The sequence below is a fragment of the Cygnus atratus genome, chromosome 2, assembly GCF_013377495.2.
Source record: "Cygnus atratus isolate AKBS03 ecotype Queensland, Australia chromosome 2, CAtr_DNAZoo_HiC_assembly, whole genome shotgun sequence".
Taxonomy (NCBI): Eukaryota; Metazoa; Chordata; class Aves; order Anseriformes; family Anatidae; genus Cygnus; species Cygnus atratus.
Window position 1 is genome coordinate 88072890 of NC_066363.1, and position 24486 is coordinate 88097375.

Below are 24486 nucleotides of genomic sequence, written 5' to 3' on the forward strand. Positions count from 1 at the left end.
TATGGGTCCGTACCACGGGGCCCATCCCTCAGGAGCAAACTGCTCCAACCTGGATCCCCCACAGGCAGCAGCTCCTGCCAGGTCACCTGTTTTTGCGTGGGCTCCTCTCCACCGGCTATAGGTCCAGCCCAGGATCTGCTCCAGTGGGGGTCTTCCACAGGCCGCAGCCTCTGTCAGTGCAGGTCCACCTGCTCCACCGTGGTCTCCTCCATGGGCTGCAGCGTGGAACCCTGCTCCACCGTGGTACTCCATGGGCTGCAGGGGGACAGCCTGCTTCACCATGGTCCTCACCACAGGCCGCAGGGAACTTCTGGTCCAGTGCCTGGAGCACCTCTCCCCCTCCTTCTTCACTGCCCTTGGCACCTGCAAGGCTGTTCCTCACTCCTCTCACTCTCCCAGCTGCTGTGTGGTGCAGAGTTATATTTTTTTTTTCCTGTCTTAAATATGCTCTCACAGAGGGGCAAACAACAGCGCTTATTGGCTTGGCTCTGGTCAGCAGTGGGGCCCTTACATAACTTGGGGCAGCTTCTAGATTCTTCTCACAGAAGCCATCCCTATGGCCCCCTGCTACCAAAACCTTGCCACGTAAACCCACTACAAATACAAACACACGTCCTCCAAAATACCCCAACCCACCTGACACAGCAAGAAAGCATTTTTTAACAGTTTCACTCTGTGAAATAGGTATAAGTGCAGTGACTTATGATGAAGTAAAAGGAAGAGGTTTTGCCAGTACCTCTCTGTATTTCTCCTGATTAAAGGATTTGTCTTACATTTATATGGTATAAGAATAAAGGCAGGCTGATTAGGTTTCAGAGGGAAAATCTTATTCATTTATGCCAAGCAAACCCTGTCATACAACCAAGTTGTCTTTCGTCCTTGGTATTCACATCACATCAAAAAGAAATTATACTGATGCTTTGTAATTTACTTGATAGCAATGTGTAATAACCAACCTTTGAAAGCTTGGTTGGCTTTGGAGGAGAAAAGTTAAGAGGGTATAATACAGGGTATTAAAATTAGAGTAGGATAAAGAACAAGAAGTTCTTTGCTGTCTAAGTGTTCTGGTGGATCTTAGATTAAATTAACGAGGAAAAGAAATTAAGATTTCTTCTTAATCTTATTTGTATTATAACTGAAGTGTCTATTATCTGACACCAAGTCCACCTGGAACAAAGCTGTGGAATCAATATTACTAATCTCTCTTTACCCTGAAACAGAGCAGTCTCACCAAAACTGTCTACAAGGAAAGTCTATGGCCTAGACTAACTCTGGTGCCTTGAATGGAAGTTGTTTGAGACCATGCCAGCCGGGCAAGCCAAAATTATACCACGGACCCTTCTATCAGCTCCTGGTTACTGTTGATCTCACCAGTGTAAACACTATCTACCCATGCAAGGAAAATCTATTCTGTAGCCCAGCTGTCAATGGTTTAATGAGACATGATGCTGCCATATAATCAAGTGAGATTTTTCTCTATGCATATCTTCACCCACTGGCCCAGTGCAGGCACCCCAGGAACAGAGCTGGGCTGATTTCACAGGAGACCTGCCTCTAAGAGGAATTAGTGGGTGCAGTAAAGGCACTGTATCACACCAAGACTTCTGCTCAGATTTTTCTCCCAAAAGGCAGAGAAGTAATGGCATAATACTGTGTGCATTCATAAGATTGATTTAATGTTTTCTGCTTTGGCTAGTGTGGCATTTGCCTATTCTTAATTACACAGACTGGAAACCAGCTGGGTGAATCAACCTCTTTTATATATATATATATATATTTTAATCTATCATGATAACATCATTGTGACATAGCATCTGTGATTGGCTTAAGACAAAAGAGAAGTATTATGCTATGTTTTAATTTTGTTTTCACTTGAAAATGTTGCTGCCAAACAAGGTTTTTTGCAACAGCTTTCAGAGGGGCTGTAATGAAATTATTGGTTGTCACAGTGATATTTCCTTATTAGTAAGATCAGATATCTAAATGAGTCTTACCTTTGATTTTTGTGGAGGCCAAAACAAATAAATGAAAAAGGAGATAAACATGGAAATAAATGCAGGGAAGAAGACATTAAATTAAAAAAATAAATAAAACCTTTAAGATTTTTCTGACCCAGGGTTCACCTGCCAGAAATCACATTGACACTAATTACATTACTGATTCAAAATAATGAGATGGATTCTAAATCATCACTAACAAAGTTATGATAATTAATTACAGAGATGTCGAGAATAATAAAACTTCTTGCCACCCTCATTATATTTAGGCTCCCTGAAAATAGAATCCAAGGAGAAAAAACACTTCATTAAAAGAAATACAAAGCAATTGAGTTGCTCTAATCTAGCTTTAACTTTCTAATAAGAATGTTTAAGTCTTCACAGTAATGTCATACTTTTGGTACATAGGCAGGTGATATTTTCTTGTAAAGCAAAAGTCTTTGTAAATAGTATAAGCATTATACCAGCAGTGGGACAACAAAGGTACCATTGTTGTCTACCATAGCAAAATGAATCTTAAGTGCCATGTCAAGGTTATTTAGGTATTGTTGATCAATAATACTGCACATTTTATTTTCATAAATATACCATTTTCATCAGCTTTTTAAAACTTTATATACATTTTTTGAGGCACCATGAATCTTAAAGCAAAACAAACCTTTTATTTTTTTCCTTCTCTACAGATTGATTTTTGAACAGGGAGGAAAAGATTTAACAGGGAGGAAAAATTTTAATCTTACTGAGTTCATTTATGCTGTTATTATACAAATAAATGTTTCTGTGAAGTTTAAGTGACTATTTTGATGCTAGGATAGGCCATAGGGTATTATAAAAATAAACATATTAAACATAAACTCAAAACTTTATTAAATTTTTAGGTATACTTTTGGCACCAATAATTCCCAGCAGAAGCCATGAAACAGAAGGAAGAAAAATTGACTGTCATAACACATTAACTACATATTCAAAAAACCAGGAATTTAGAATATTGAGCACCAATTTCTTCCAATATGTGTTATGAACCAAAAAGAAATTCCTATATTCACCTAAGGTGGACTTACTCTGTATGGAAACATAAACCACAATTTCATCATGTAAAACTTCATTCTTCTAACTAGTTCTGCTGGAGAGCCATCTACAGGAAGATTAATTTTTTTTTTCTTTTTTTTTCTTTTTTTCTGATTTGTCAGATGTAGTGCTTTAATTTGCTTCTAATTCCCATCCTTTCTGCTTTCTAACTTACTGCATTCATTTACACTACCAAATTTTTGAATTTGCACTCAAAAACTTTCAATATATCCCATACTCTATCCAAATGCAAGCTGAATTTAAGATTAGGATATTTGCAAAAGTGGTAATACTCATTATACCCAGATGCTTCATGCTGGGTGTATTGTAAATGATGACAGCTGTGATACCTTCTTTGTATATATTTGTTTCTTTTATTATATTAATGCAAAGTATAGTATCAAGAATTTCAGTATGATCCATACCTATGGAATTTGTGAATGTTCGTCTATTCTAAGTTTAGCTTTATTCATCTTTCATATAAACTATATGATCCATGGAGAGGAAAGAAAAATAGATATATAGAAATTGAATTTATGATGTGATCCTCAAGAGGTATTTAACCTCATCATCATCCCATCATACAGTATGCCACTTTTATTAGACAGCAGGGATTTAAACTTTAAAAATGCACCAGATGACTAGGTCAGAATATTTCTGAATAATATAATAATTAGAGGGAAAGAAGTGAACAATTGCAATGAATAATTTACCCATGATACTTTTTGGACTTCTGGAATATCCACAGTCAGATCACAAATTTTCAGATTTAAATAAGGTTTACTTCAAATCAAATGTGACTAGTAGATTTTCTTTCCTGGATGTCTGAGAAAGTGAAAAAAAATAAAAATAAAAATAAAGAGTGAGAACAGAAGAAAAAGGAAGGGGATAGATGAGAAACAAATGTCTCTCAGTGGAATATATTTATGACATACAGTAATTTTTATTATTAAGTAATTGATATTTATGATTAATTTTACCATGGTATTTACCAGATGAGTTTAATAGCAAAGTAATTTCAGTCATTTGTGTTGCAGTTCAGACTGTGAGAAAGTTTTCTCTTTGAAACTCATTCTCTGTATACATAAGGGAAAGAAAATTAAGGAATTTAAAGTGAGATTCATAAAAAACACTTGGAAGGGTCAAGATACCAGAGCTGTCCAGCAATGATCTTTATCTTGAAATCAATCATGAGACACAAAGTACTAGCCAACAGATATTCCTAAGAAAATCTTTCTGTTGATTTGTCATAAGAATTCAAGCTAGGTTAGGGTATGTATAAATGCCATCTCAATATCCATCTATTATTTTAAAATATTCTTGTCTCCATGGATTTATTTTTATTTTTATTTTTATTTTTATTTTTATTTTTATTTTTATTTTTTATTTTTTATTTTTATTTTTTATTTTTATTTTTATTTTTATTTTGGTATTTCTTTTATTTGGCACTGTGCAAGATATAGGAAATCCAAGTTGAGGGGCCACTATGTCATGGTAGGCTGGTCAAAACACTAGCTGGTAGCATATAATGACCAAGTGTCTGTTACCTGGCAGTCATGTTATTGAGAAGCTAGATTTTCATGAGAAAGAAATTAAAATACTTTTGATTCTGAATAAAGAAGTCAGTAGTGTAGTGGTTTGAGTGGTCATTTGGGAGAGGAAGATATGTAGAGGGACAGATGCACTGGCCTGCTTTATCTGAAATAATCCTTAAACCAGGGAAAAGAAGTTCAGAGCTCCTCCATTGTTGGTGAGTACTCTAGTTAATAGACAGTTCTACAAAGTACATTTGTCACCATATTTTTGTCTGAAGTTCTGAGATGAATTACCTACTGCCTAAGAACAAATACAGAATTCATCTACAGAGGAATTTAGGCAGATAAGTATATATGGAACCCTATTCACTTGCCAAGTGCCAAGATTGGATTGGAAAGAGAAATACAGATCCCTGAATCAGAAGTGAAGAATCCCAGTTTTGAGTTAAGATGCTTAAATACCTGAAATGGAAAGGGGTCTAGATCAAAACTGTGGGCATTTGGATGTCTGAGGATGCTTGAAAAGCAGCCCTGGATGAGGATCTGAACGTTGAAGGTAAAGCCAGTCTTTACATTGAAGGTTGTTGTTGTGAGGGTATTGTATTAATTAATGATTTTTCTTTTCTGAGATTAAATAAAAATGCTCCTTGTACTTCTCTGCTAATTAATCTGTACACAAGAGAGATGATCTATTTTAATTGCTTTACAGAAAACAATGTTTGTTTTTCTTTGCCATACACTTAGTAAACAAAAAAAAGTAAAAGCCTTTCTACTTTTGTCTCTCTCTTAGGACACATTCACAAAAAGATAATGCATCTCTACAAATTATTTGGCAGCTGGTGGTAGAATATAATAAGTCCATTAAATTAAGAAAGAGCTCACCATTTTTTTTTTTAAATTACACTATAAAATGAGGAGTAACAATTTGTGAAGCAGGGGTTTTGCTCACAGACAATTACGGGCTATGAGAACAGTGGCAGTATGTGTTCGAGGCCTTAACTGCACACAGACAAATGGTTGTCTTTAGTTCTGCTTCACAACAGGAAGTCATTGTTATAGGATAAATGTGCCCACAGTAAAATGTACTGACTCTCAACAAATTGATTTGTGAAGACATAAAGCTACCTTGGACCCAGTGGAAATTTAAAAGATTATTCAGGGCAAGCTGGAGCAGACAGCAGGCAGTGTCTCTAAGCAATAAAATGAGAAGGGTATTTCCACTGGAGATGTAGAATTCGTTTCCATAATGACACACTTCTGACATCTGTGATGCTTTTGTGTTGTCATGCATCTGAAACAATACCGTGCCAGAAAACTGTCAGGCTTCCAAAGAAGAGAGAAATGCAGCCTAACAATATCAACAGATTTACTAAAATGGACATAAATGACAAAACTTTGCTTCAATACAATATAGGTATAGGTACTATAGTATAGGTATTATAGTATAGGTATTCAGTATGATATATATACAATATATATACCGGTCACTAGTGGTGTTCCCCAGGGGTTGGTATTGGCACCCATGCTCTTTAATATCTTTATTGATGATTTGGATGAGGGAATTGAGTGAACCCTCAGTAAGTTTGCAGATGATACCAAGTTGGGGGGAAGTGTCAATCTTCTTGAAGGTAAGAAGGCCCTGCACAGGGACCTGGACAGGATGGGTTGACAGGCAGAGGTCAATAGGATGAGGTTCAACATGGCTAAGTGCTGGGTCCTGTACTATGGTCACAATAGCCCCATGCAGCACTACAGGTTTGGGGCAGAGTGGCTGGAATACTGTGCAGAGGAAAATGACCTGGTGGTGCTGGCTGATGCTCACCTTAACATGAGACAGCAGGTGGCCAAGAAGGACAATGGCATCCTGGCTTTTATCAGGAATAGTGTAGCCAGCAGGACCTGGGAGGTGATCATTCCCTTGTACTCTGCTCTGGTGAGGCTTCACCTTGAGTCCTGTTTTAAATTTTGGGACCCTCAGTACAAGAAGGACATTGAGGTGCTGGAACATCTCCAGAGAAGGGTTATGAAGCTGGTGAAGGGCCTGGCACACAAGTCTTAAAAGGAGTGGCTGAGGGAACTGGGATTGTTTAATCTGGACAAGATGAGGCTCATAGAAGACCTTATTGCTCTCTGCAACTACCTGAAAGGAATGTGTGGGGAGCTGGGGGTCAGCCTCTTCTCACAGATAACTAGTGATAGGACTAGAGGGAATGACCTCAAGTTGCACCAGGGGAGGTTTAGGTTGGAAATTAAGAGACATTTCTTCTCTGAAAGAGCAGTCAGGCATTGGAATAGGTTGCCCAGGGAGGTGGTGGAGTCACCATCCCTGGGGGTGTTCAAGGAAAGGCTGGATCTCATGCTTAGGGACATGGTTTAGTGGGCTATATTGGTGGTAGGGGGATGGTTGGACCAGATGATCTTGAAGGTCTTTTCCAACCTTAATGATTCTATGATTCTATGATTCTATGAGAGGTAGACTGTAGTTAGGATAATATAATTTGTATAGGCTTTGCACACATAGGAAGGCTCAAAAAAAGATTTATGTGTTGATGAAATTAGAAATGGCTCTCCTGAAATGTTTCATACTTCAGCTTTCAAAAAATGTCTGTGTTTTAAATGGTATTACCTGTTTTTGTTGATTTTACGTTTTATAGGAGCATCTATGGACCTTGTGGACCTTGTTGAGAACTTGGGTAATAGAAATCCAAATGTTTCCTTCCCTATTGCATGTGGTATGCTTTAACACTTAATAAGTTTTTGTTGTTGTTGTTGTTGTTGTTGTTTTTTGGGGGGTATTGCTCTAAAAAGACTTCTGTTACAAAGATGACTGATTTCCCCATATTGTGTCACTTCCTTTAATCTTCATTGGACACTTTTATGCTGCACTGTCAGAATTTTAGTGATAAAAGAAATATTCTGTGGCCTTTAACATCCACTGCACTGTCTAATTCCTAATGACACTGTGTTGAGCTGTTGGCCCTCTCTCCCTGCCTTCCATGAGTCTAGTCATGCGAAAAAGCAGTAAAGGATGTGGCAGTGAGGAAGGGATCTCTGTAACAGTCAGCTGCTGAAGTCTACCACTCACCTAAATATCCTGGTAAACAGGTCAACTGAGGCATATGCCTGCAGTTTCCAAACACATAGGGACATTTTCAGACATACATTTCTACAGTACTTTCTACTATCTGTTATCAGAATAATATATTTGTAATCCTCTCTCTGCTACAAAGAATTAGACAGTGGGTACTTCTCAGTGAAAACAATTGTGAGATTAAATTGTTAAAAAGAATTTTAGGCAGAACAAAGGAATGGGAAAGAACAAAGAAAGAACAAAGGCATGGGAAATTTCACCAAAGTTGTGAACGGGTAAGAACATAATTTTGTAACAAAAAACACTTGAGGAATTAAATTAGGAAAATGGGAAACTGGTTATACTCCAACCTAGTAAAAGTCAAAAGCCAGAAGTGGTATTACAATTGAATACAAGAATTCCGGATGAATTTTTAATTTATCTTTAATGAAATAGATTTTGTGGGAAATATTACTCAGATTACTGAAACCAAACCAAACAAACAGCAAAATACTCACAAATAAACAAACAAATGCTTAGAGAAAGACAAAACCTGCAGTGACATCTGGACAGGGATCAGGCTACTGTGTACTGTGTATTGTTCTGAGCTAGTTATGGCACTCCTGAAGTTTCATTTTCCCACTGAAATCTTCCCATAACTTTTCTCATTGGTATTTCATCATAGTCCATCCTGTAAAGATTTTTATGTATCACTTGGTATATTTCCTTAAGCTTGTGCTGTATCTCAGGGAAGATATCATTTATTTATTTATTTATTTGTCATTTGCATTTGTTTCATGCCTTAATGTTCTATGAAAAGCACCTCGGTGTGTCAGATGGAACTACACCTAAAGGCATGTTCACTATACAGAGTAGCTCCACTTCCTAAGAAGGACAAGGAATAGCAAAAAACATGCTTCAAAGCAAAAATCCATTTATTCAAAGGGATGCACTCAAAGTAGACACAATATGGAAGAAAAAGCAAAACTTTCCTCTCTCCTTCACAGATTGCTTTCTGCATAGCTTGAGGTATCAGGAAGAGAAATACTTCGATGTTATCTGAATCAGACAGTGCATATACATAATCAGATGACTCTTCTGTACCATGAAAAGTGCTATGACATTCAGAGAGATGGGATCTGTATTTGTCTGAGTACCTGAGTGCTACAAGCAGAAAACAGAAATGGCCATCGTCCTCCCAGTGACTGCATTCCCCTGCCCCCGGGGAGATGGTCTTTGCAATACGCGTATTAGTCATTTACTCATTACATTAAGACACTCATGGTACGTTTGTAGGGAAATAAAGGAGAAGAGCTGTGTGAGGGCTCCTACTTCACCATGAGCTCTTTCAGTGAGTGGAGGAGAGAAAGCAGCAAGGGATTAGTTTTGGGAGCAGAGCTTACCTTCACATTCACACTTGCACTAGGTAGAACCTTGGAGTCTAATACAGGAAATAGTCTAGTATGTCAAATCTCTATTTACAATAAGAATTCATGACAAGCTGACTGCAGAGGCAAATTCAGTCCCCAGAGTGTGTCAGACTCACTTCAGGTTAGAAATGAGCCCCTGATTAACTTCTTGTGCTGACCTCTTCCTTTGTTTACTAGGTTAAAGCAAAACTTCCTCTCAGCTCTGCATATTTGTATTCAGCTTCAATATATTGCTCAGTAGCACCACTGAATTAACTAATGTGACAATATTAGCATACAGCATTGGATGACATACTTGAAAACCAGTAGCAGAGAACAAGATGTAGGAAATGAGCTTTAGAATCCTGGAGCTCTAAAATTGTCTACTTTGACCACAAGGAAACCTTAGTCTTTGGGAGTGAGATGGACAATTTAGGAAAAAAAATAAAATACAACAGAACAACAACAAAAACCAGACACTTCAGAACCTCTTTCAGCGGGAGCACTCCTTGAGCTAAAGTGGACTTAATAAACACAACATGGAGTGCAATGCTGCATATGGACACTATACATATTCTTCACTCTATTACAGTAAACGAAAGACCGTTGAACAAAAGGCATATGCTGATTATACACGGGTTTCTTGGTAAGGCAGTTCCCACTGATTAGAATCAATTTTTGAGGCAGAGACAGACCTGTCCCCAGTTAATCAGGAATGAATACTGTAATGTACTTCCTAGAAGAGGTTGCGCATCATTTGACTGCCTTTGCAGTATAACTGAGGCATCAGTATACCCAAAAGCAAGCTTCATTTAGAACATATTAGACACTGTCAATGATTGGTAGCTGTTTCAGTAGTTTTCTACTGCAAAGCCAACCAAGAGATCCTCATGTATATTCCATTAGCAAAGAAAAACAATGCTAGGATTAGAAGAAGATGGCAATATTTTCAGAAGAAAGTACAGCAAATCTATTAGATGGTTGCAGTGACATAGTGAATAGGGTAGAAAACAGAAGGCCTGACAGGTAAAGTACCTCGTAGGTAAAGTATGACATGGGGGAAAAATGAAATAGATATCTAATGGTATCAAAGATATCAAGATTTAATATTGATTTACAGTCAAATGATGTAGTCTGTACAAATCCCTAATTAAGAGAATGTGATCTTTGACTTAGGAAATATTTGCAGACAGGTGGAACCCAAGGTACTGCTGAGGATAAATATTGCTCCCTACCTGCTCTGTTCTGAATGTCATCTGCTAGTGTCTGCGATTAGCATCATCAAAGAATGGATACTATGTCTGATAAACCTTTCTTGTGAAGTAATGAACTGTGTTTGAATTCCTCTATAATGTAAACAGTACCTTCCAAAATATACCAATACTCTATGATACTATGAAGTCTGAAATTTATAAGACAAAAAAAAAAAAAAATCCAATTAATAAGGAGGAGGTTATATTAAGTAATTCTCTGAAGTACTATGGAGTTTCCATAGCAGTTTACTCAATAAGTTAACTGCGTGTTATAATAATATTGAATAATAAAAAATTTAGAGAACAAATCTTATGAGGGGTGGCTGAGGGGACTGTTATAATTTACCCTAGAGAAAAGCAAGCTCAAGCGAGACCTTATTGTTCTCTACAACTACCTCCAAGGGGGTTGTAGCAGGGTGGGGGTTGGTCTCTTCTCCCAAGTGACAAGTAATATGACAAGAGGAAATAGCCTTAAGTTGTGCCAGGGGAGGTTTAGGTTGGATATTAGGAACAAAATTCCTCACTGAATGGGTTGTGAGGCATTGGAACAGGCTGCTCAGGGGAGCAGTTGAGTCACTATCCCTGAAGTTATTCAAAATACACGTAGATGTGGTGCTTAGGTACATTGTCTAATGGTAGATTTGGCAGTGCTAGGTTAACGGTTGGACTTGATGATTTTAGAGGTCTTTTCCAACCTAATTGATTCTATGATTCTATGAATAACGATTATACTTGCAACAGCACCAAGTCCCTGCTAGCTAATGCTGTTACTAAGGAATATGGTTTCACACAGTTAACTGTGGAATGAAATAAAGGGCAAGAGAAAATCTGCTGTTAAATGTCTGACAAAGACAGGGCAGAAATTATAATTCTACAAAGATTATTTTGATTGCTTCGCACATGACAATGAGAGAAGAGCCTGCAATTTTTACCCAGTGATGGGCCAAAAGATTTGTTTTTTCTTCTCTGTTTTCCTCTGTTATAGAAAAGGAAGTCTTCCTCTGAAAGAAATCAGCACTAGTTGTTTTCTGGTGATGCTTGGTGTTTATATTACCCAAAGGAGGTGCTGTTTGGGAGGTAATTAGCAAACTGATTGTGGCACAACATCATTTACTGGGCCTGCCACCAAGGAAATACTGACTGTGCTAGTTGTTTCTGTGAAGAGGATCTCCTACTGTTACAGCAGATTTTCCAAAGTATAAGCATTGGAATTTACTCTTTCATCATACTTTTTTAATTACTTCTGTATGTCTGGTAAGTGTTGTACAAGCTGTTAGGACCTTGAATTGAGAAACTAGTAGAGTTATAAGAATATACCTAACTGGAATGAATTCTTTAGCCAACTCCATGTCACCAATCATGCATTCTACCCAGACTTCTGCCAGAGCTATATGTCACATCATTTTTATTCATTTTACTTAATTGATCATTATAGTAACTTACAAGTACCTGCTGTAGGTGATACTGAGGGTATAGTGCCCTATAACATAAAATATTGTCATTCATTGCTGTCTGAGAGAACACATGCCCTAGAATCACTTGCCTTGGTTTGGTGTCCCAGAGAAATATTGTTGTAAAATAACAACTTTTAACCCTTTCATTTGAATGGAAATTCACATAGAAAATGTAATTCTATCCCTCACTTATCTTTGAAAGGTTAATGATCATGAGAACTAGTGGTGCTTATACCACACCTTTGAGTTCAAACTCTTCAGGGCATCAGTTGAATTCTAGCACAGGACTCCATTTATTTATTTATTTGTTTATTTATTTATTTTTCCCTAGAGTAATAACAACATTTAGGGTATGTAGGAATTCAGATATTACCTTGTATCTATACAGCGTTTAGTTATTTGATTTGTGCTTCTTAGAAGTATGTTCTTATCCATGCTTATTCGTCTGTTTCTTTCTCACATTCACCCATAGCTTTGCTCACTCTGCTCTGCATCTTTGAAAATATAAATTGGAAAGATGTAGTATTTGTCTTTGATGTAACTGTGTCTATGCAATCAATTTTATAGACTTTATGCAATTAAAAAGAGAGAAGAGCTTTTGGACCGTTTAAATTTCCTTGACAAGATGAAGCACGCAATACTATTTTTATGTCATTTCTTTCAGCACTATGAAAGTGACAAAGCACTTAACATATATATTGTAAAGATGATGTTATTATGTAGTATTTTAGAAATGCATACTCTGGGGTGGGCTATACCAATCTTCCATTGTTCTTCTATGTAATAGTATGAGTGTTTTTTCTAATGACTCATCACCTAGCTTTCTATTTGCTTGATTAAATTTGTGGTGTAAGGAATGAAGACAAAATGATACCAACGGACTTCCTACATGAACTCCTTGTGTCTCTGTGAATTGTCTTTGTGAATTCATTATCTAACCACAATGAATTAATGTAGAAATTAAGCCAAACACAGTCATTTGCTAAACATTTTATTTAAATCCATTTTATTATTATTATTATTAGTGTACTTTAAGAGAAAAATCAAAACAGTTTCTAACATTTGAGCTGAATCTGGTTGGTTAACAATAGCAACAGTTTGGGCCTGTTTGTGCCAATGTCACATTTATGAAGGAGGAAGGCTTCTGGCTTACTGAACCTGAATTCTACCCTGCTTATGTGAAAACACTTTGTACTGTTGCAGTCCCTTTTGGGTGAAAAATTTGTCTCAGTTAGTCCTTTAGATTGACCCAGTTTACAGTGTGTGGAGGTTTGAAGACTTGCAGGCAGAGGTTTAAAATGTCATCCAAGAACAGGGTTGGTCTTTAATTTTGTGAGATACTTTTATTGTGTATAGTATATAGAAAGTGCTACCCAGAAAATGAACAATATGATCCATCCTTCTGGCAGATCCTCACAAATCAAAACACAGAGCTGTTATTGAACCTAGCACATTGTTGCTACCATTGTTGTTGTCCTTGTTGGCTTTTTTTTTTTTTCTTTCTACATTACAACAGTTCACAAAGAGAAAAGGAAAAAAGGCAAGCTATCAATTTAATGATTGGTACTTATCACTGTCATCTTGTTCCTCTTAGCACTGTTTCGGTGACTGAACTTTGAATTATATTATACCAGCAACAGAGCACAACTAGGAGAGTCAAAGTGAGATATAAGAGGATATGAAAGATGAGGTAGTTTATAAAGTTTGTTTGTATATATGGAAAAGAGGCTGGTCTTTTAGTTTGATACATTATAAATACAACACCTGGAACATTCAGACATGGTGTTTGGTTTGAATCCATTTGTAACAAAAAATAGAAATGTAAATGAAAAAAAAAATCAAGCTGCATATTCTGCTGTCTTGTAAGACAGATGAACGTCTTCTGCATTCATTTCACTATGGACACAAAGAAACCAGTGAATGAATTCTTTGAGTCTTAGAAAAGCTGCAGATGGCATTTAATTCCCTGGGTACATATCATAGTTTTAACATGGTAGTCAGTAAATATCTGGCTCTGTATTGGCTCTGAAAAATTAATCTTGTTGGTTTGTTCAAATAAAAAGTAGTTCTACTTTTTAGATCCTCCACAGATAGTCATTTGATGAGAAGGAGAGAGAGAGAGTGGGAGGGAGGGGGAGGGAGGGAGGGAGAGGGAGGGAGAGAGAGAGAGAGAGAGAGAGAGAGAGAGAGAGAGAGAGAGAGAGAGAGAGAGAGAGAGAGAGAGAGAGAGAGAGAGATATGGAGGTATTTGGGAGTGGATATTTGTCATATGTGGCTTAAGGTTGTTTACCTATGAGGTGAAAGAATTTAAAGCAGGGGAAGAGGTGGAGTTATGGGAGAAACATTAGGAGGACAGAAAATTGCCTTTGTGGCATCAAAAGATTGAGGCAGAAGTACTGTTCAGCTAGGAGGTAATGGCAATATTTTGCACTCTAAGCAACATTGTTATGGTCATGTTACAGCCCTGAACTTGAGCTGGGGGAAAGATGGCTTGCAAAAATAAATGTGATTAAGGAATGGCCTGCCAATATCTTGTTTGGTCCTTGTGAAGAAAAAGGCTGCTGTTTTCTACCTTCAATAAAATGTGAAGATACAGAGCTATATAATAAATCATTTGCTTAGAAAAAACTAAGTAGTAACCTACTTTGCAGATTAATTTATTATTCAGTGTCATGTCTTTAAATAGCATTCCCAAGTCAGAAACACCGACCCTGTATTGTATAATTAGTACAACCAAATTGTAACAGTAAAAAACAAACAAAGAGCAACTACAGGATTTATATATTTAATTGAAACATATGTGTTTAGAGGAACAATGAATTTGATCAGTGGCAGGAGGAAATTAATGTTATATTCAGGATACATCATGTCATTATGACTCTTAACTGAGAGTCTTTAAAACAATGTTACAGCTATAGAAAGTGCTAATTGCACTGTCATGAGTGAAGCTGGCTATAACATTCCTGGGGCTGAGAACATACATGGGAGACAATGTTACAATCTGGCATTTTAGGGAGGTTTAGGGATATGTTGATATGCTCCTTCAGCCTTTCCTTCTTTGACAACAGGCTCTATGGGAGTGATAGCTTGACCTAACTTCTTTCCTGGTGTAAAAGGTCAGGGTTCTGGCCCTCTTGGGAGTGCCAAGAGATGCTAGGACACAAACTAAATGCAGCCAGTAAGACTGTTCACATGGCTACCAAAAAGAAACTTATTTCTCTATATTCAACACCTTTACTTAAAAACAACAACAGAAGTCTCTCTAGAGCAATTTTCGTTCAGCACATGTTGCATGCATTTAGAAATAATGACTGTCAGGACTGAGCTTTAAGCTTCGTAGCAACACATCATCAAAAATGTAGGCAAGTATTCAGCTGTAATTCATCTGTAAATCAAAAGAAAGAGAAAGGCTCACTTCCGAAAAGGGTGGGGTGAGGGGAGGCACTAAATTTGCCTGCACAGGTCAGAGTTACAATCTGAGGTGCATGAAGTTTAATCTGATCATCTTGTTTTTCCCAGTAGATTTTTATCATTCTTTCTGTGAACTATGATTCAATATTTAAGTTGAATATTAGCTGGAATTCAGTCCTCAGTCTGGCTTAACTTTGATGGAACAGCTGTATGCACAGTAAATGCAAAATTATTGGTACAACAACAACAACAACAACAAATCTGTTTATGGTTCTCTAATGTTTTTTGTTTGTTTGTTTGTTTGTTTTTTGAGGATAGTTTGTAGCAAGAAGTATCTCTAGCAGTATTTTATTTTTTATTTTTTAATGCTGCATATCTGAGCTTTAGTAAACTTTTCCTTATGTGTCTATAACATGAAAATTCCTTAAAGTATGATTGAGATAATTCTCAGAGCTTCATAACAGACATGGCAATATAAAAAGAGAAGGAAAGGTTACAGCAGCTGTGTGTGTATGTGTGCATTCTTGCTGCAATCAAGTTACATATTTAGACTGATCTACAATTCCCAAAAGCCAGCATGCTTACTTTACTGACTGGAAAATTCCAAATAATCATACCTGTCACCATTTTCCCAAGATTGTCCAAAATATTTTTGTTTAGAAGCATATATTTATATGTATGTATTTATATATAGATACATATTTTTGAACATATATATATATTCAAGCACCTGAGAATACATATGCATGTATATACATTTGTATACAAACACATGCAGTGAAAAAGAACTGCAAATATATCATGATTCACATTTCACTTTAGGCTCTACTTGGGTTTTAAGCAATGTTAAAACAGGTTTTGATTCTCTCTTCGTGATGTCCATCCTGACTGGTCCTGAACAAAGAGAAAGGCAGAGAAAAGTAGCAGGTAAAATTTACTGAACTGTTGAAATCCCAGGAAATGTGTGCATTAAGTTTTGGGTGATGATCTTCATAATATATAAACTGGTTATCACCTCTCAATAAAAGTTCCAGCTGTTCTGACTTTTACATCAGCTCTGATCAGTGCTTTTATGACTCCATAATTAAATCCCTTGAGCTCTCTTCATAGCTTAAGTAAAGAGCCAGTTCATAAAGGCCAAATAATGTAGCAATGCAGACCTAAAATCACCTTAACTTTTAGGGTGTTGCTGCTTACCAGAAGTTACAACCCAAGTTAGGTACCTAGATGTGTAGAGTATGTGAAGAGATTTGGCAACTAAATATGGGGAAAAAAAAAAAAAAATATATATATATATATATATAGTATCTGTTGGAAAACAGAAAAAAAAATAGACTAATCTATACAGCCTAGTCATGAATAACTGTTCAAACAAATGCTTAAATTTTTGTACTATGTGAAACATTTGCAAAACCAAATTAACAAGGGACATTGGGTTTTCAAATTCCCTCTGACAGAACACACAGATTGCAGAAGAATGCTATAGCTTTTGGTTTTCTGGAATAAAAAAAGGATGACAATGGGTCACCTGTGACTTCTTCCATGTTCTGGCTGTCTCCTGTAGCTGTTGACTATCTCTACGGACTGTTGATGTGGAAAAAGACCTACCCTATGCCTTGAGGCTTTAGAATGGAATGTTTGTTGTAGAAAGCTATAAACATGCTTAGGGGAAAAAATTAAAATCATTATATGCTTTATAATTGAACATTAATACCTGGAGAATTTACTTATGGCTAGGCAATAGATTTTCCTTTTTAAGGGTCGAGATTTTGAACTCAACATCTGAAAAGGGACATTTGAGCACTTAAGTTCACATTGTGAACACTGTAATCTTCACTTTTCCTCAAATGCAGCAATGAATCATTTAAAAGCTACTATTTATATATCAATGCACATCTCTGTGGTTTGGCTGTTGGATGGACCAGGAGGTTCAACCAGCTACTGGAGGACATGAGGTTCACAGAGAGACCCATTTGCCCATGTGTGCCTCTGTCTGAGGCAGCTGGAGATGCGAGGATCCAATGCTCAGACAGTGTTTAAGGCCAGTTACCAGGGACATCCACATTGTATATATGCCTATATTTCCTACTAATAGATTTTCATCATGACCAGCCATAGGGAGAAACAAGATGATGCTGTTGGTTCTGTTTGTATTTGCATGAGTGCTGAGTGTTTCTATATTGATCCCTGTGGCCAGCAATGCTTCCGTGTGTTGTATGTGTGTTGTGCTGTTGGCTGTATTTGGAGGCATGGAATTGTGGCAGCCTTGCCTCCATGAAGCTACCAGATTCAGCAATTCCTAATACTTGATATTTCATGGAAGCCCTGGTAAAAATGTGTAACTATGCTATTTGTTACTGTATGAAATCTGAGGGAAAATGACAAAGCTCCCGTTGTGTTCACATCAGTGCAATCAAAAGTGAGCAAAACCTCTGACACCATTGCACTTTATATTGGATTAGGTTTCTTTTATCTGAACACCATTTTCAGGCTTATTTGATATCAGTAAAGGCAAACTGATCTTGTGCATGACTGTTGCCTAATATATGTCTCTGTGAGATGGAAGCAGAAACTGTGGCAGGTCATATGTGTAACTTTTCCAGTGCTTCGAATGACAGTAAGCTGAATGCAGGCTATTATGCTTAGCTACCCAGGACAGAACCAGAGGAAATCTGTGAAACAAATCGCAGATGTGTCCATCTGCTCCTGCTTCTGACCCTCAGAGTCAAATCTGCAGGTTGTGCTGATAGTTGAGTCCTTAGGGATAAAGGAGTCTCAGTTCCTCATCTCTCTGATATCAACTGGGGCCCGGGTGTTCCTGAACAAAAGATGAGGACACTCTGGGATGCAAACCAAAGAAGCAAAAGGCAGCATAAAAGTGTGTATATGGTTCACACAAGGGGTCTTACAGAATTATGGTCCAAGCCAGCCTCCTCTGACCATGTAAAACCCACACATATAAGTAAACATTCAGAGAACTCATATTACATGTAGTTGGACTATATGTATGCAGACTCCCCAAGTAAGAGGGCATGCTAATGTCATGCTGTAGAAGAGTAGAGAATAGTCAGGGACCAGTTAGTGATTTGTTATGTCCATAAAACAGAATAAGATTTTAATAATATTTCCTAATTAGGCACATAACAACTAGCTAAGTGAAGCTGAATTGTGTGGCTGTCTGTGTACTATCCAAAAGAATTGTGAAAGAGGATCAATAAAATAAATAAATAAATAATAAAATAAAATAAAATAAAATAAAAAGATTGTAAAACAACTTAGTTTTAAAGATGACATCAAAGAATCTTACCTCAAGGTTAAGATGAATGTGCAGTAGAAGTGTCATCCAGTACCAAGGGATAAATGTATAACATACAGAAGAGAGGCTGCTTTACCCACCAAATCTCCTGCTCTTTCCCAAATGTTAATGTTTGCTGGAGGACTGATTCTCACTTTTGAAAATTTTAATGAGCTAATTCCCCTATGAGAGAGGGAGGGAGGGCATTTATTTTAATTAAATATCCTATACACTGAAGTTATGAGATCACAAGAAAACAGATGCTCTGTTCACTCCAATTAATGATGCTTTGGGATTTCTGATATGTAGAAAGGACCTTGAATAGATCATACCTAATTATATACTTACATTGCTCATAGTGAATAAGAATAAAGAAAGTGGTCCAGAGACATGAACAGTTACTGAAAGTATCATGTGTTCTTCTATACTAAATGTAGAGCAGGACAATGTTCCTAGTTGTTCATTGTCTATAGCTATCAATATGAATTTAATGATTAGGGCAAGTGCTGCAAAATCATTCTTATTTTCAGTGAATAGTAGCTCTTTTTCTTCATGGTCTCTCCAGTGATAAGTGGTAAGATTATCTTGATAAACAAGAAGCAAAAAACTGTGAGAATGTCTTCATATTTTTTTTGTGAAGTATGCTTAAGAGGACTTTCTTAGTCATTAAAACTCCAAGATGTAATAACTTTATATTATAAGACGTCAGAGCCTTCTTTAAAACTTCCAAATCATTTTGTCTCTGTTGTCAAATTTAAATATAAGAGGGAATTTTTGATGTATGTTCTAATAATTGCCACCATGTTTATTACATTGCCTGGGACCTTCATTTACTTTTTCAGGGTGAGGATGAAGTGCCCTCATGCTATTCAATGGCACAGCCATCATTTGTGAATGAGAGTTTTTTCAGGTATTCAGGAAAAAAAAAAAAAAAAAAACACAGATAGAGGTGCTATACTCAAAACCATCATCCATTACATTCCTTGATAGTATGTGATGAGAATCAGCAGCTCAGTCATTAACAATCAGAAACTCTTCACAATAAAATATTAACTGTCATTTGGAAGAAATTATAGCAGAAATAATAAAAAATTTAAACATATATTAACGTGTAAATTTTTTTTTCCCAAGATCTTCTCATTACAGAACACTAAAGAATGCTGGTTGGCATGCAGCTCACTCATATGACACATATCAAACAAAAATATGTTAGCCTGAACCTCTTTGTATGGACTCATCATCTGCCTATATTGATTTAGGCTTGGTATACATTTTTTCTTGATAAAAAATTGGTAAAATTCGTAGAGATTAAAGCTATTATGTTGTCACAATGATTGTCAGCTAAAAGCTGGATTTCTATCTAGTACAAAAGCACAGTACAATTGTCATTTTCTTTATCAAACATTTGATTTATGACTAGAATTAGATTCTCTTCCTTCAGCTGAGAAGTACCTTATTGAAAACACGGGGCTGTAAAAATTGAGTTAATTTGAATGTGATATAGATTATTAATATGTCTTAATAAAACTTCATTTATAATCTGGTCATTTTAAACACATTTTTGGTTTGTGGATCATCCTATAAATGTCATATTTTTCATATTTCTTTTATTTTAGGATTTTATTTTTATTTTTCTTTCTCTCTTTCCTTTTTTTTTTTTGACTTGAATGAAAAAAATCTTTATGCAATTTTCTCAAATTCTATAACAATTTTCCAATCTCTCTGAGATTTTGCTAGACAGAGAACTGCATTAATATGGTTATTACAAGTTCATATTATCCTAGCTCTTCAGTTAAACAAACAGAAGATCATTTGTAAAATGAACATAATAGTGGTAAATTTAAAATATGTAAGGAGTGTAAACCTAAGACAATAAATATAAATATAGATTATTTCACATCTGTTCAGTCAGTCACAAAGACTCATTAAAGAAAAATGCTACATATTTCTCCATTTAAATTATATCACCAAAAAAGGCCCTTTCAAAATATATTTTTTCATACTTCAATAAATAACATATTAATTTATATTGGCGGTGTAAACATGTTCTTTCTAATTATGTACCTGTTTTTTAACATACTATTGAGAACTACATTTTTGTTAAGCTTACCACTGTATGCTTTCAATTTTAAGTTGGTCCCTTATAGAGCTTCAATTGAATTTTAAGTATGATTTCATTCTGTAAACACATTCTCAGTGTTCTCAGTAAAAGTTGAAACATAAGACCCTCACAATCACCTTTCTATAAGTGGTTACCTTGTGTCAGCTTTCCTTAATAGAAGAATTACTGTTGGTAGAGCTTTACATAACTAGAAAAAACTCTTGTGAAGCAAAGGCTTGAATGCTGTTCTAACTTCATGGCTGCTTTTTACTACAGCATATTAAAAACACAAACAAACAAAAAAAAACAGCTATGTTTAACTCAGACAACACCACTTTTCATCTGTTTTTTAATGTCAGACTGGTTGTATTTCAGGAAAATGCATAATTTGGTGTGTAACTGTTTCTCATAAATGTCTATACACTTTTTTATTTCTTATTTTCTGAACTTTATTAAAAGTATGATTTTTTTTTTTAGGTCAAATTAAGTAAGATTGTTTTTTTTTTTGGCTATTCTACATACTGGTGATCGGTAATTTGCTTTTTGAGAATTCTCGTCTAATTTCTAAAATACAAATAAGTTAAAGTTTGCTTGCTGATTAGTTGGTAAAAATTAGTTGCTTTGTAAGAATGTTAGGATACTTTAGTAAGTTAAAAGATCGTTTGAAAAAAAATGTATCCTAATTCAAAGCATTATACCTGCAGACAAACTGTAAGCCTCTTCAGTTCATACACAGTTCATACAATTTTATTTGAAATCTCAGTTATGTTTCAGAAATCAAAATGGAAAAACAGTCATGTAATGAAGTGTGTATATGATTTACTTAATGAAAACAGATCTTCACTGCTTTTTGGATTTGTATACAAATATTTTGGATTGTAGGACTTTTTGTTAGAAATACCTTTATATAGATTTTATTTGAAGTGCAGAAACAACCAAAAAGTAAATTAATACAAATTGATAAGTCAAGAATACTGAGGTATATTCTTGAAGGTGACCAGTTTATTAGCCTATGAAATTCTAAAATGTGTTTGCAACACAGTTTTATTTTATTTTATTTTATTTATTTTATTTTATTTTATTTATTTTATTTTATTTTATTTTATTTTATTTTATTTTATTTTTAGTGGTGGTCACACTGATGCTATAGAATTGAATATATTTTTGAAATGCTTGATACATATGCAGAGGGAACGCTTATGAACAGATGATTCTTTATTGAATTTAGTCTGGTAAAAAAACAAACAATAGTGTGGAGACGTGCCAAGAGTTTGTCCTTCCCATGTGATGGTAATAAACTTCTAGCAAAAACCATGTTTTTATTACTTTATTTTATTATCGATTTTATTATTGCATTTTAAAAACATAATGAAATTTATTTCAGACCTTAACTGCCAATGCCATTGCTCCAGCAGGAACAGAATTGCTTGGTTTCAGTAACAGACAGGTATGGTGAGGTGAAAATAACTGGTAAAGTTGTCTGAAGTCCACTTTAAATGTCTACCAATAAATAAATAAATAAATAAATAAAAGAAGAAAGAAGGGTTTGTGCCCTATGTTTCTTTCTGCACTAAAATGTTTAGGTAGACATGGTATTAATGTTATCATCTGAGACAACCGGCTGTGCTACAACTGGCACTGTCTAGGACACCTCCTTTGACAACAACACAAGCAAAATGCTTATAACTCTGTTTTCTTCCACTATTTCCATACAATGGGGTCCAGGTATCATGCTTAATTCACTACACACGTGTGAATGATATGGAGAGCAGGCAAAGGTGACTCTGAGACCAGGACAGAGATGGTGTTTGACTGGCAGCATAGGTGTACCTGGAACAAGTAGGTAACTTTTGTACTTTTGTATTTGCAGTCTTTCATAGCCTTCTGAACGACTCTGTATCAGCCCATACTACCATGCTCAAGTAACTATGAAAGCATTACTTAAATAACTGTATTTTTTATGAATTGAATTTCTCATCTTGGATATTTAGAGGTTTTCTTCTGTCTTTACATGTAAGATTCATGCTAGGTACAGAAGAAGGACGACAGTTCGTATTGAAAACCTCTTGTAATTCTCTTGAAGTCCAGGTTTATCACTTATTCTTATTTTTCTTTTTCTTTTTTTCTTTAAACTGGACATATAGCAGCTTCAGAGTCTGCTTTTTGGAAATAATGTAATAGATTTGACTGAAACTTTATTACTTTGAAATAATCTGAAGTCATAACCATGCTTTATGGACAAGAGAGTAAGTATCAATGATATTGCACTAAAGTAAAAAAAAAAAAAAAAAAGAAACAGCTTCTAAAAATTTTCTCAGATTTACCTTTTGGTATGTATTTGTGTTCAATTTTTGTAATGCTATTCTGTTTTTTGAGTAGCAGTGGGGTTTGGAAAAAAAACATAGTGTAATTAGTCTGACTTTCTTCTCATATTCTTGTAATTCCAGAAACTATACTAATAATTCATCTCTGAGATAGCTGGATCTTAGTTTGGCTACAGGGCTTGCAGATACTTGTAAGGCTCTCTCTCCACTTAATTTGCTCAGCAGAATCTGATTTAAGGCTGAAGAAGTTAATTCTTCAATCACTTATAACTGAAAGGTCATTCCATTAGCACCACATTATACCTGCTAACTGTCAGTATATCACTACTTGACATGCAAATTGACCAATAGGTATTATACATATATCTGCTGTTCTGTTAGAAGCATACACGTAGCACTTTTCACTGCTCTTGGAGGTCTCCACATTTTAATGAATAGAAAAATTAAATGAAAAGAGACTACAACATCCCTACCAGTTGATAATGTCTGCTGTGTTCTCCTATAAAAGGTTAGAGGCAAAAATTACATCTTCTTATCCATGTTTTTCTGCTATCTATGTGAAGACATACCTTATTGCTTAGGAATGATATTCTCACAGGCATTAATGTTAGTTATGCATCTCAATATCCTTAGAATATTATGCCCAACTCAAAAACATATTTTGCAGCCCTTTCTGCAGAATGAAAACAGAGGGAGACTTCATTGCATATTTACATAGTGTCAGCTAAATTGTTCTCTGTGGTCCCATTGGTTATCCTTGTTCATCCTTACTGAAAGAAAGAAGCACAGTAGGTATTTAATAATACCTACATACCAGTAAGTATTTATTCTTGATATAATTTTATAACAATGCCATATCCTCTTACCCATTAATATGTAACTCTAGGGTTTATGTTGATTATCTTTTTATTAATGTCACACAGTGACTGCTAGGTCAAACTTAGAAAAAATTCAGTATGAATTTTGCATAGACATGGAATACAGTCAGCTTTTAGAAATGCAAAAGAGTAGTTTCATTCATAAGTAATCTTACAAAATTCAAAGAAGATAATTTAATGAATGCTCATTTTTATCCTTATATGGTTGAACACTAGATTGGGACAACATCTAATCTTTTGTATTTCATAGAGTTTAACTTATTGTTGCAGAAAATATTTGGATTTTTATTTATTTCTCATTGGCTTAATCAAAGGGGGGTTCTCTTGGGAACAAATCATTAAATAGCAAGTACTAGTTCTCTGATTTTTTTTTCACCTTAAATATATACTTCAGCATTTTTTCTAATGCATTTCAGATGTTTTGTACAGCTATTTGTCAAGATTTCAATTAAGAGAACAGAAGTCTAATAGAGTGAATACAGCTATATTAAGCCTGCAGTTGGCTGTCTTTGAAGAATGTACGTACTATCGGGGGATAGTTGTAATTTAGATCCTTAAAAGGTGAGAGAGAAATCCTTACAGTATTTAGAATTTGTGCTGCTCTGCAGTGTTAAACCAACATTTTTTGAAGTCCCTTTCCAGAATATCCAGTGTATTTCTTCTGGGTAATAGTCCTCTATTTTTTACTTGT